Below are 12,421 nucleotides of genomic sequence, written 5' to 3'. Positions count from 1 at the left end.
ACGGACCAAACCATCATCAAGCTTTAATAAACAGTAACATTTTGCCCTGTTTGTATAACTGCCTCGTGGAATGAGTTCAGCCCAGGGCTAAACTCCGGGAGACAGAAATGAGAAACAAACTTTTTCTCTCACAATGGCTTTCAATGACACCCTGCTAAATCTCCCTTTCTTGCCGTGACTGACATTTCTGATAGATCCCATAGCTCTCCGCTAACATTTAGCTGTAAGAGGAGTCCCGTGTTTGGACATGCAAAAGCTTAGTCCGATATCATGTGCAGCTCAAATGGAATAGTTTTTAACTCTTCTTACTGCTGCCTCTGTGAGGTAGGAGATCATGGCTTTCCTTTGAGTGATTTTTCTGACTGGTTCTCGCCTCTCTCCTGCTTTCTGATTGCTCTAGCATGGGGCCCAGCATACAGATTAAAGGGGAGCAAAACAATCTTTGTACTTAGCTGGTGTTGTGTATAGCCCTCTCTTGCCTACTGCTGGCTGGACCTCATCGCCTCCATTAATCTAAGCATTCAGGTGTGGGTGTAGTTTGCTTGGAGAACCCATGAATGGGGCTTCATACTGTTCCAGATATTCTTCATTTGGCTTCTTGAAATTCACTCTCAGCCTCTGCCCCACATCTCTGGGGCTAAAGCCTCTTCCTGCTGGGGACCCCTTGCCTCAGGAAGCTGTGCTCTTGGGCTGCAGGGTTTCTACAAGATGACTCATGCCTAGCTACTCCTTGCAGGGCCTTTTGGTCAATGGGAAAACATGCATCCTTTTCTGGCAAAAAGTTTGCCCATCTAATCAGCCCTCTCTCCCCACCCTGTAACCGTGTGTTGCCCCAGCCAGTGTCCTGCCTTTGCAATTCTCCAGATGGGCATAAGAGCCCAGGCACAGATGCCAACAAATGTCTGCTGGTGCTCATCGGCTCTCCTGAGAACTCTTGCTCTCGCTGGTCTTGAAGCAGCACCAGGACCTGCAATGTCAGGGCTCTGTAAACATCCAGCCGGGAAATAGACACCAGTCTCCTCTCTTGTAGGTACTTCTAGTCTCTGTAACTGATTTGCTTGGGGCCCCTCACTTGGCTTGGCAATGGGGCGGGGGGAACATCCCACCACAGTGGGGTGTAGGGGAGCCAAAGCCTTTCTCCTCCTAAAGATCCCCTTCAAAGTGCCCTATTCAAAGCATCAGTGAATGTATAGCCTTTTAAAATGACTGGAGATGACAGATGGGGATTAAGATATTTGAAGGTCATTTGTTATAAAATTCTGCAGAATGTGTCTAGTAAGTTTCTTTGGCTTTAGGGCCTTAGCTGAATTTCAAAGATATTAAGAAAACCCCTTTTAACATCCTATTAAATTTCACTCAGGTTAAAAAATGTAGAAATTTATGGATTTAGTTGAAGTTCCCTGTGTACTTGTCCTCAAATCCAGTCCCCTCCTTGCCCACCTAGAGGGTAATCATTGTCCTGAATTTTGTGTTTTTCAATGCCGTGAGTGTTTAATGCTTCTCTTGGCCCACTCAGGTTGCTATAACAAAATACCACAGACTGGGTGACTTTTTAACAACAGAAATTTGTTACCCACAGTTCTGGAGGCTGGTAGACTGAGATCAAAGTGCCAGCATGGTCAAGTGAGGGCCCTCTTCAGGGTTGCAGACTCGTTACCCTCACATAGTGGAAGGGGACAAAGGAGCTCTCTTGTCCCCTTATAAAGGCATTAAGCTAATTCATGAGGGCTCCACCCTCATGACCTAATCACCCCCCAAAGGCCCCACCTCCTAATATCATTGCATTGAGCATTAAGATTTCAACATATGAATTTTAGAGGGACATAGACTTTCAGATCATAGCAATACTATTACCATATATGTATGTATCCATAAAGAATATAGAGTATTTTTTCAAGCTTTGTAGAAGTGGTATTTTAGCATACACATCATTCTGCAACTTACATTGTTCAATGTGTTTTTTGAGATTTATTCATGTTGATACCTGAAATTCTAATTTTCCTTTTAGCCACTTTATAATATTTCATGTTTGAATATAATATACTTTATTTTAAAATTTCCTCTATTGGACATTTAAGTGATTTTCTTTTCTTTTGCTATTGCTGCAATCATCATCCTTATACTTGCCTCCTTACATACTATAGTATATATACCTAAAAGAACTATATAGGTATTGCCAGCTTGAAGGATATGCATCATTTAGATCTTTACTAGATGCTGCCAGATTTCTCACTCATGTTATTTTCTGCTACCATCAGCAAATCCAAATCCTAAGCAACACTTGGTATTTATGGATTAAGTAATTTTTGCTAGTTATCTTGTAAATTATATATGCACTTTCATGATTGTTAGTGTGATTGAGCATTTTCCCTATGTTCTTTTTTCCAGTCTTCTTTTATGTCGTTTGGGATAGGTCATCACAAGGCCACTCAGAAAGCCCTTAAGCTGGAAAACCCCTATACCATGTGAGGAAGCCCTTATGTTAACTCGAAACCCCCAGGATCTATGGCATAACTGGAAATTATAAACATAGAGTTCAGACATTAGGGTTGTATATGCATTTCCAAGCTCATCACTTTTTTGTAAGGGTTGAGCTACATTAATGGTGTAATCTCCAGGGCTGTTAGGGGATAAAATACCATGAGATTGAACACTCAGTCTCAGTATATATATGTATTTGTTGCTAAAATAGTCTATATCTTTTCTCGTTTATTTGTCTGCTTGAGATAAAATCCCAAATCAACTGTGAAACTGTAAATTTCTCCTTTTATATATTTAAAGGCTATATACACATTTATGGTTATTGTGCTTTCTTAAAGGATTTTCCCTCTAAGTCTGTGTGTTTCCTTCATAATTCCTATTAATATATTTCTTAAAATCCATTTGATATTAATTTTGCTATACAAGTTTTCTTTTTTTTTGTATTATAATAAATATTTTAATGTATTGCCAACTACTACAAAACTTTATTATGTGTAGATTGTATTGGTGATTAATGCTTGCTATTAAAAGAAAATGAGTGTAAAGAGACTCTTCCTTTTCCTGTGCACAGTACAATCCAGCCTGCATACAATCTAGAATCATAAACACATTTTGTTGTTTGCTTCACCAATCAGTAAGACATATTGTAAGTATATTCATTTATTCATACATTCATTTATCATTTATTGAGCACCTTCAGTGTTCCAGGCACTATTTAACACACTTCAGATAATTGATGAACAATACAGTTAAAAGAAAAAGACCAAAAAAAGCTGTCCCTATAACCCTGATGGTGTATCTGAGAGGCAGACATCTTTTTGTAAAATGAGTCAATTTAAAAATGACTAAAAGCCTAGTAGCCTTTTTTTTTTTCCACACACACACACTGTATTTTATTTTTACGAGAGATAAATAAACTGACACCAAGCATTGTAAATGGATGACTACAACAAAAGCAACAATGATTGCAATTACCAAACACGAAACACAGTCATACTGTGTCATAATATTGACGTTCAGTCCTGTAATCCTCCAATGTAACAGCTCCTTTACTTTGCAGTGAAAATTGATTTGTGTATCTTTTGCCTCTGAGTCCTTGTGGAATTTTTTTTTATTATTATTCAAACAGAAAGTCACAAAAATTATACTCATCCTCATCAGTTCACTTAGTCCCATGTAATTAATTTTTTTTTTCATATTGATCTTTTGTTAGCACTTTTATGAATTCATCAGTTTTCCATTAGAGTTCTGAAAATGCTTATTCATTCAGTTCAGCAGTACAGTCAGTTACCAGAAACCTGTACTTGTCAGAGTCTTTTCCATGGATTCCTTGAAGATGAAACACTTTTACAGGAACATTTTTGCAAAAGCATCAGAGTACACCCAGAACTGTCTGTAAATGACAAAAGACTTAAAAATGACCACGGTTAAAGATTTGATGAAAGTTCATAATAATGCAATTGACAAGGAAATTTAGTTATTTCTGAGATATACATTTTAAAGTAATCACTAGAATTATGACTTATAACATTATACCAGAACATATAAGATTTTTAGAAATTTCATGTAATGTCTGAAACATTTATATTAACATATTTCCATACAAATAACCCAAAGAAAGTTTAGTATTAGTTGTTTTTTTGTTTGTTTGTTTGTTTTTTTAAAAAATTATTTATTTGGCTGTGCTGGGTCTTAGTTGCGGCATGCAGGATTTTCGTTGCCACGTGCGGGAACCTTTTAGTTGTGGCTTGTGGGGATCTAATTCCCTGATTGGGTATAGAACTCGGGCCCCTTGTATTGGGAGCATGGAGTCTTAACCACTGGACCACCACAGAAGTCCCTATACTAGCTTTTTTTTTTTTTAATGTATTTATTTTATTTATTTAGTTTTGGCTGTGTTGGGTCTTCGTTGCTGCACGTGGGCTTTCTCTAGTTGCGTCAAGCGGGGGCTGCTCTTTGTTGCGGTGCGCAGGCTTCCTCATTGTGGTGGCTTCTCTTGTTGTGGAGCACGGGCTCCAGGCACGCGGGCTTCAGTAGTTGTGTCTCACAGGCTCTAGAGCACAGGCTCAGTAGTTGTGGTGCATGGGCTTAGTTGCTCCGCAGCATGTGGGATCTTCCTGGACCAGGGCTCGAACCCATGTCCCCTGCACTGGCAGGCAGATTCTTAACCATTGCGCCACCAGGGAAGCCCCTATACTAGCTTTCTTTTGATTAGTATTTGCACATCATACATTTTTCAGGCTTTCATTTTCAACTTTTTAGTGGGATTTTGTTTTTATTTTACTTTATTTTTGGCTGCGTCGGGTCTTAGTTGTGGCCTGAGGTATCTTTGTTGCGGCACGTGGACTTCTCTCTAGTTGCGGGGCTCGGGCTTCTCTCTAGTTGTGGCGTGAAGGTCTTCTCTCTCTAGTTGTGGCACGCAGGCTCCAGAGCGCATGGGCTCTGTAGTTTGTGGCACATGGGCTCTCTAGTTGAGGCGCGTGAGCTTAGTTGCCCTGTGGCATGTGGAATTGTAGTTCCCCAACCAGGGACGGAACCCTCCTCCCCTGAAGGTCGATTCTTTACCACTGGACCACTTGGGAAGTCCCTGGTTTTGTTTTAAATGTGTCTCTTATAAGTAGCATATAACAGTATTTTTTTTTCTATTTGTAAAAATAGGATAATATATTACTTGTAATTACAATTATTATTATAATTTGATTATGGATAAATTTAGAATCATTTCTAACATATTATTTTGTGTTTTCTGTATTGTATCCCTTTTATTGCTTTTTCCCCCCTCCTTTACTCAATTACAATGTCTGACACATAGTAAGAACTATATGTGTTTGCTACTATTATTATTACATTGAATTAATAAAGCTTTTTATATTCCTTTTTTCCCTCTTTGTTGTTTTATAAACTATGGACTTTTTTCTAATTTTAGTACTAATAATTAATTTAAAAGCTTATATATTTAATTGTCTCCTTCTCTAACCAGGTATAAAGTTATTCACTATTTCTGTCCCCTTCCTGAATATAACATGGATCTTAACACATTTTAGCCACATATATATATATTTTTTAATTTATTCCTATGTATTTTGTTCTTTTCATGCTATTGCAAATGGAATTATTTTTAAATTTTGTTTCAGATTTTTCACTGCTAGTGTATAGAGTACAATTAATTTTTGAATATTGATCTTGTATCCTTCAACTTTTTTTATTTTATTTTATTTATTTATTTATTTATTTATTTATTTATTTATTTATTTATTTATTTATTTATGGCTGTGTTGGGTCTTCGTTTCTGTGCGAGGACTTTCTCTAGTTGCGGCAAGTGGGGGCCACTCTTCATCTCGGTGCGCGGGCCTCTCACTATCGCGGCCTCTCTTGTTGCGGAGCACAGGCTCCAGACACGCAGGCTCAGCAATTGTGGCTCACGGACCTAGTTGCTCTGCGGCATGTGGGATCTTCCCAGACCAGGGCTCGAACCCGTGTCCCCTGCATTGGCAGGCAGATTCTCAACCACTGCACCACCAAGGAAGCCCTAGCCACATATTAATCAACACCACCCCATCTTGTTGTTGTTGCAAGTGTGTTATTTGTTCCTTTTTTTAACACAGAAATGAGATATTATTGTCATGTTCATAAGTGTCATTTTATAATTTTTCTGCTTATTGCTTTTTCTTAATTCTCTACTTTCATTCCTCTTCAGTTTTATTCTTACTAAAATTTACTCTTTAATTATTGTTTTCATGAGATCCTGTGGCTATTAAACTCTTAGCATTTTTCTGAAAGTTTTTATTTTACCCTTACTCTTTTTTTAAAAAAATATAAATTAATTTATTTACTTATTTTATTTTTGGCTGTGTTGGGCCCTCGTTGCTGTGCGCGGGCTTTCTTTTAGTTGCGGTGAGCGGGGGCTACTCTTTGTTGCCATGCGCGGGCTTCACTTGGCAGTGGCTTCTCTTTGTTGCGGAGCACAAGCTCTAGAGTGCAGGCTTCAGTAGTTGTGGCCCACGGGCTTAGTTGCTCCGCGGCATGTGGGATCTTCCCGGACCAGGGCTCAAACCCGTGTCCCCTGCACTGGCAGGCGGATTCTTAACCACTGCGCCACCAGGGAAGCCCTTGCCCTTACTCTTGTATGATATTTTACCCAGATATAGATTTCTAGAGCAATATCTATTGCTGATAAAAAATTAGGCTAGTTGTCATTCCCTTATGGAAAATTTTAGAGGCTTTTAATATTTTTCTCTTTATCCTTGATGTTTCTAGCTAAATTGTAATATGTCTTGGTATAGGTTTATCTTTGTTTATCCTGCTTGGTATTTGGATTAAAGTTTTACTTTGATGACTGATATCTTTCTTCAGTTTGGGAAAAATTTCACCTATTACCTGGTTAAATATTGCTTCTCTTAAATAACTGCCAATTTTTCCTAGTGAAGCTCCTATCTTACATATGTCAAAGTCCTTCAGTTTACCTCTCATTTCTCTTAACTACATAAAATTCATAACTTTAATGTCTTTGTCTCTCTGTGCTGTGTTTTGGATAAGTTTTTCACTGTATCTTCCAATTTACTAATTTTTTTTGTTTAGTGTTTCTGGACTAGTTTTCCTGATTACTGCATTTTTAATTTCAATGACTCTATTTTTGCTTCTAAGATTTTTTTTTTTCATCTAAGATTTTAAATGGATTCTTATGTAACTTTTCTTTCATTTTGCTTTTCCTTTTTTTTTTGTTTTTGCTTCACAAATTCTTGCTCATACGATGAAATTTATTCCTCAGTGAGTTATTAAATATACTTATTTTCAAATTTTGTCAGATTCTTTCAGATATTAATTTGTTTTGGATCCCATCTACATTTGGATTATAGAATTTTTGGCTACCTTTCTTTGCATATTTTTCATGGCTCTGGAATTTTGGTTTGTGGGCACATTTTGAGACATGTGTATACTTCTGAATAAAACATCTCTCCTACTCTCAGGATGAGATGGTATCTGTGATTTATAGAAAGCAATGCTTATTTTGTTTTGCTTTGTTTTTAAAATTTTATTTATTTATTTTTGGCTGTGTTGGGTCTTTGTTGCTGCATGTGGGCTTTCTCTAGTTGCGGCGAGCAGGGGCTACTCTTCATTGCGGTGTGCAGGCCTCTCACTGAGGTGGCTTCTCTTGTTGTGGAGCACGGGCTCTAGGTGCTTGGGCTTCAGTAGTTGTGGCGCACAGGCTTAGTTGGTCTGCGGCACGTGGGATCTTCCCAGGCCAGGGCTCAAACCCGTGTCCCCTGCATTGGCAGGCGGATTCTTAACCACTGCGCCAGCAGGAAAGTCCCAGCAATGCTTACGTAATGTAAGCTGATTATAAAGCTTTAATTAAGCTCCATGAGTAATTCCATTTTGTTATCCTTTTGTCATTAGTTAAGTTTTGTTTTCGTGGTCCAAGCTTGTTGATGCCCATGAAAGTGATATGTGTCCATATTTGGGCTCCAGTGTTTAAGGAGTGGCTCAGGACATGATGGTAGTACCTGCAGTAATTACTGAGAGATCTCCAAGGGGAAGGTGAATCTTGGGAAACTCATATCGACTTTCTTAACCTTTCAAAATTCAAGTTCCATCAGATAAGAAGATGTGGTCAGTGTTTTTCTGTAGTTTTTATTATTTATGAAAACAAATCATGTGTTCTCCCACCCAATATAATAGTACACTATAATATGACACAAACTTTCAAATTACACTTACCAGTGTGAAGATTCTGACACATTTTTGCTGCTTCTTATTTGACACTGACTGGCTGGGAACACAATCTAGCTGTCTCTTCCCATTTTAAGAGTCTCTCTCCATTGCCAATATTGGGGCATCCAAGTTCTATTTCATTAAGGAAAGTAACAATTTTCCTTTCAGAGGATGGAAACAACACAAAATTCCTATCTCATTTTTTCAGACTTATTTTTATTTATTTATTTTTAAAATAAATTTATTTTTTAAACAAATTTATTTATTTATTTTTGGCTGCTTTGTGTCTTCGTTGCTGCGTGCAGGCTTTCTCCAGTTGAGGCAAGCAGGGCTACTCTTTGTTGCGGTGTGAGGGCTTCTCATTGTGGTGGCTTCTCTTGTTGCGGAGCACAGGCTCTAGGCATGCGGGCTTTAGTAGTTGTGGCATGCGGGCTCAATAGTTGTGCCTCATGGGTTCTAGAGCTCAGGCTCAGTAGTTGTGGCGCACGGGCTTAGTTGCTCCGCGGCATGTGGGATCTTCCCAGACCAGGGCTCGAACCTGTGTCCCCTGCATTGGCATGTGGATTCTTAACTACTGCACCACAAAGGAAGCCCTTCAGACTTATTTAAGAAAAAACCCAATATGTATCATGTGCATATGTGTGTTATTATATAGCCATTGAGGAAATTTTAGAAAGTCTGGGAAAGCAGAAATAAGAAAAAGTTATCTAGAAATCTATGATTTACAATTAGCTATTAATATTTTGGTATATTATTATATATAGAAATCATTTAAAAGTGATATATACAATACCTACTGTTTTGACCTATGTTTTCCTTAGCAATATGTTGTGAATATTTAATGTATCAACAAAGTATTTTTATAAAACACGTTTTTAAATGCCAATTCTAATATCTATAGATTTAAGACTATCTCACCACTATTGTCTCAGTTGCACTAAAGATTGATGGAAAGGATTGACCTATGGGTTATGCATTTACTTGTTCAAGATCTTACTTGTTCATTTCTTCAATGCACATTTTAAGTTGCCAGTTTGTTCTAGGAACATTGCTACGATCTGCATGTACAGAGGTGAGTCAGATGTTTCTCCAGTTTCATTTTCATCCTCACAGGCTGAGAGACTAGTGATAGGAGAGGTATGTTAACAGATAGGTACCACACAATGTAATAAAACACTGGAGGAATCAGAGGACAGAGTTTTATTTCTATTGAATCCCCTCTGTTGTGAAAGGTACTGTTTTTTGTTTTTTTTAATTAATTAATTTTTTTTTTTTTTTTTTTATGGCTGTCTTGGGTCTTCATTTCCGTGCGAGGGCTTTCTCTAGTTGCGGCAAGTGTGGGCCACTCTTCATCGCGGTGCGCGGGCCTCTCACTATCGCGGCCTCTCTTGCCGCGGAGCACAAGCTCCAGACGCGCAGGCTCAGCAATTGTGGCTCACGGGCCCAGCCGCTCCGCGGCACGCGGGATCTTCCCAGACCAGAGCTCGAACCCCTGTTCCCTGCATTGGCAGGCAGATTCTCAACCACTGCACCACCAGGGAAGCCCAAAGGTACTGTTTTATGTACTCTAAAGAAAGAGAAAAAAACCCAAGATGGAGAGTCTCTAAGGGGAGGGGTCACCTCCTTCAACAGCAAAAGTCAGAAAGTCCAAAAGGCTGCATCCTCATGGAAAAGAAACCTTCTAAGCAGAGATTACGCAGAAACCTTAGATATTTAAACCTGGCCCTGGGTGGAAGGAGGAAAACTAAATTTCCCCTGAAAATTGGAACTGCAGACAGGTTCTCATTTTGGTTTGTGGTCTAAATTGGCTTTACCAATATGGGTCAGAAAACTTCAAGGACGACTTCCCTGGTGGCGCAGTGGTTAAGGATCCACCTGCTAATTCAGGGGACACGGGTTCGAGCCCTGGTCTGGGAGGATCCCACATGCCGCGGAGCAACTAAGCCCATGTGCCACAACTACTAAGCCTGCACTCTAGAGCCCACGAGCCACAACTACTGAGCCCGCATGCCACAACTACTGAAGCCTGTGAGCCTAGAGCCTCTGCTCCGCAACAAAGAGAAGCCACCGCGATGAGAAGACTGTGCACCGCAACGAAGAGTGGCTGCTGCTCGCCGCAACTAGAGAAAGCCCGCGTGCAGCAACGAAGACCCATAATTCAAAAAGAGTCATGTACCACAACGTTCTTTGCAGTACTATTTACAATAGCCAGGACATGGAAGCAACCTAAGTGTCCATCGACAGATGAATGGATAAAGAAGATGTGGCACATATATACAATGGAATATTACTCAGACATAAAAAGAAACAAAATTGAGTTATTTGTAGTGAGGTGGATGGACCTAGAGTCTGTCATACAGAGTGAAGTAAGTCAGAAAGAGAAAAACAAATACCGTATGCTAACATATATATATGGAATCTAAAAAAAAAAATGGTTCTAATGAACCTAGGGGCAGGACAGGAATAAAGACGCAGATGTAGAGAATGGACTTGAGGACATGGGGAGGGGGGAAGGGTAAGCTGGGAGGAAGTGAGAGAGTGGCATGGACATATATACACTACCAAATGTACAGTAGATAGCTAGTGGGAAGCAGCTGCATAGCACAGGGAGATCAGCTTGGTGCTTTGTGACCACCTAGAGGGGTGGGATAGGGAGGGTGGGAGGGAGACGCAAGAGGGAGGGGATATGGGGATGTATGTATACATATAGCTGATTCACTTTGTTATACAGCAGAAACTAACACAACATTGTAAACCAATTATACTCCAATAAAGATGTTAAAAAAAAAAAAAACTTCAAGGAGAGAATTTAAAGTGGTATCAGTTTGGTATGGACCCACATGACTGGCAAAAGCAAACTCAAATCCTCTCTAGAAAAACTTGACTTCAATCCAGACTGACATCAATTGGTAAGACTCCATCAACAATAACCATGTCTCAATTCAGTGATAATAAAATATGAAAAAATACACATCATAGCAACAATGAAACACAGTGACTCCCTGGGGTAGAATAGATCAATGTGTCTTAGAATTAAGCCTCTGGGCTTCAAAAACTATAGGTAGGAAATAAAAGGAGAGACGGCACTGATGGAAGCAAATGCAAATTATAGGAGGGGGTCCTCCATCTACTGTTCTGTCCACACTAGAAGTCCATGACACACTTTTACAAAAGTTCATACTCTCACATGTCCCAGTGGCATCATGGCTAGCCCAAGCTTCTCGAATTTAGGAGCTTAATGTTGTTCACCATGACATCCCAGTCCCTAGCATAGTGCTTGATGTAGAGTATGTGTTTGCTCGGGCGGCCATAACAGGATACCACAGACTGGGTGGCTTAATCAAAAGAAATTTATTTTCTTATAGTTTTGGAGGCTAGAAGTTCAAGATCAAGGTGCCAGCCAGGTTGGTTTTTGGTGAAGCCTCTTTTTCTGGCTTGAGGTTGGCTGCCTTCTTGCTGTGTCCTCACATGGCCTTTCCTCTGTGTGTGCGTAGAGAGAGAAAGCTCTAGTGTGTCTTCTTATAATGACACCAATCCTACTGGATTCTGACCTAATTTAACCCTAATTGCCTTTTTAAAGGCCCTATCTCTAAATAATCACATTGTAGGTTTGGGCTTCAGTACATAAATTTCGGTGGGGTGAGGGGGCACTCAATTCAATCCCTAACAGCACACCTTCAATAAATACTTGTTAAATTAACATCACTTATTTACATAGGTCTCCCTATTTCTGATAGTCATATTCCGTTAACATAATCTAGAGCTGATCTTTTAGGCTTTCTCATGCCTGAATGAATTTGATATTTTCCTTCCCCTTGAGGATCCCTTCTGAAGAAATCAATATTCCAGGTATTTCCCAATATTTCATAATTTTGGGTATATGCAACACAATTTCCAGAATGGCCAAAATGAAAAGACAGAAATACCAAGTGTTGACAGGGATGTGGGACAGCAGGAGTGCTCACACATTGGTGGTGAGAGTGTGAGTTGGTACAACTATTTGGCAAACTCTTTGGCAGCATATCAAAGGTAAACACATGCATACCCTATGACCCCAGAAAGTCTCCTCAGTATTTATGCAACAGAAATATTGTACCTCCATACGTTCATCAAAAGACACAGACAGAAATGTTCAGAGCAGCACTGTTCATAGTCGCCCCAAACTAGAAATTACCTAATGCCCATCAAAAATAGATGAATAAATAAATTTGCGGTATAGTCCCTCAAT

The 12,421-nt window shown here is 39.4% G+C and overlaps 2 long non-coding RNA genes across 2 annotated transcripts in view; one reads left to right on the top strand and one right to left on the bottom strand.

The window, feature by feature from the left end:
- Positions 1 to 12,421, top strand: part of LOC309635833 — a 117,394-nt gene that overhangs the window by 23,659 nt on the left and 81,314 nt on the right. The gene's annotated exons all lie outside the window — the stretch shown is intronic.
- Positions 4,332 to 12,421, bottom strand: part of LOC309635831 — a 105,174-nt gene continuing 97,084 nt past the window's right edge. The window contains exon 2 of the long non-coding RNA XR_014249053.1: positions 4,332 to 5,671. This is a non-coding gene — a long non-coding RNA (uncharacterized lncRNA). The remainder of the gene's footprint in view (positions 5,672 to 12,421) is intronic.

Source organism: Balaenoptera borealis (genome assembly GCF_965194805.1).
Source record: "Balaenoptera borealis genome assembly, chromosome: 10".
In the NCBI taxonomy this organism is placed as follows: Eukaryota; Metazoa; Chordata; class Mammalia; order Artiodactyla; family Balaenopteridae; genus Balaenoptera; species Balaenoptera borealis.
Note: the sequence above shows the minus strand (reverse complement) of the source record. Positions and strands in the feature narration are given on the sequence as shown.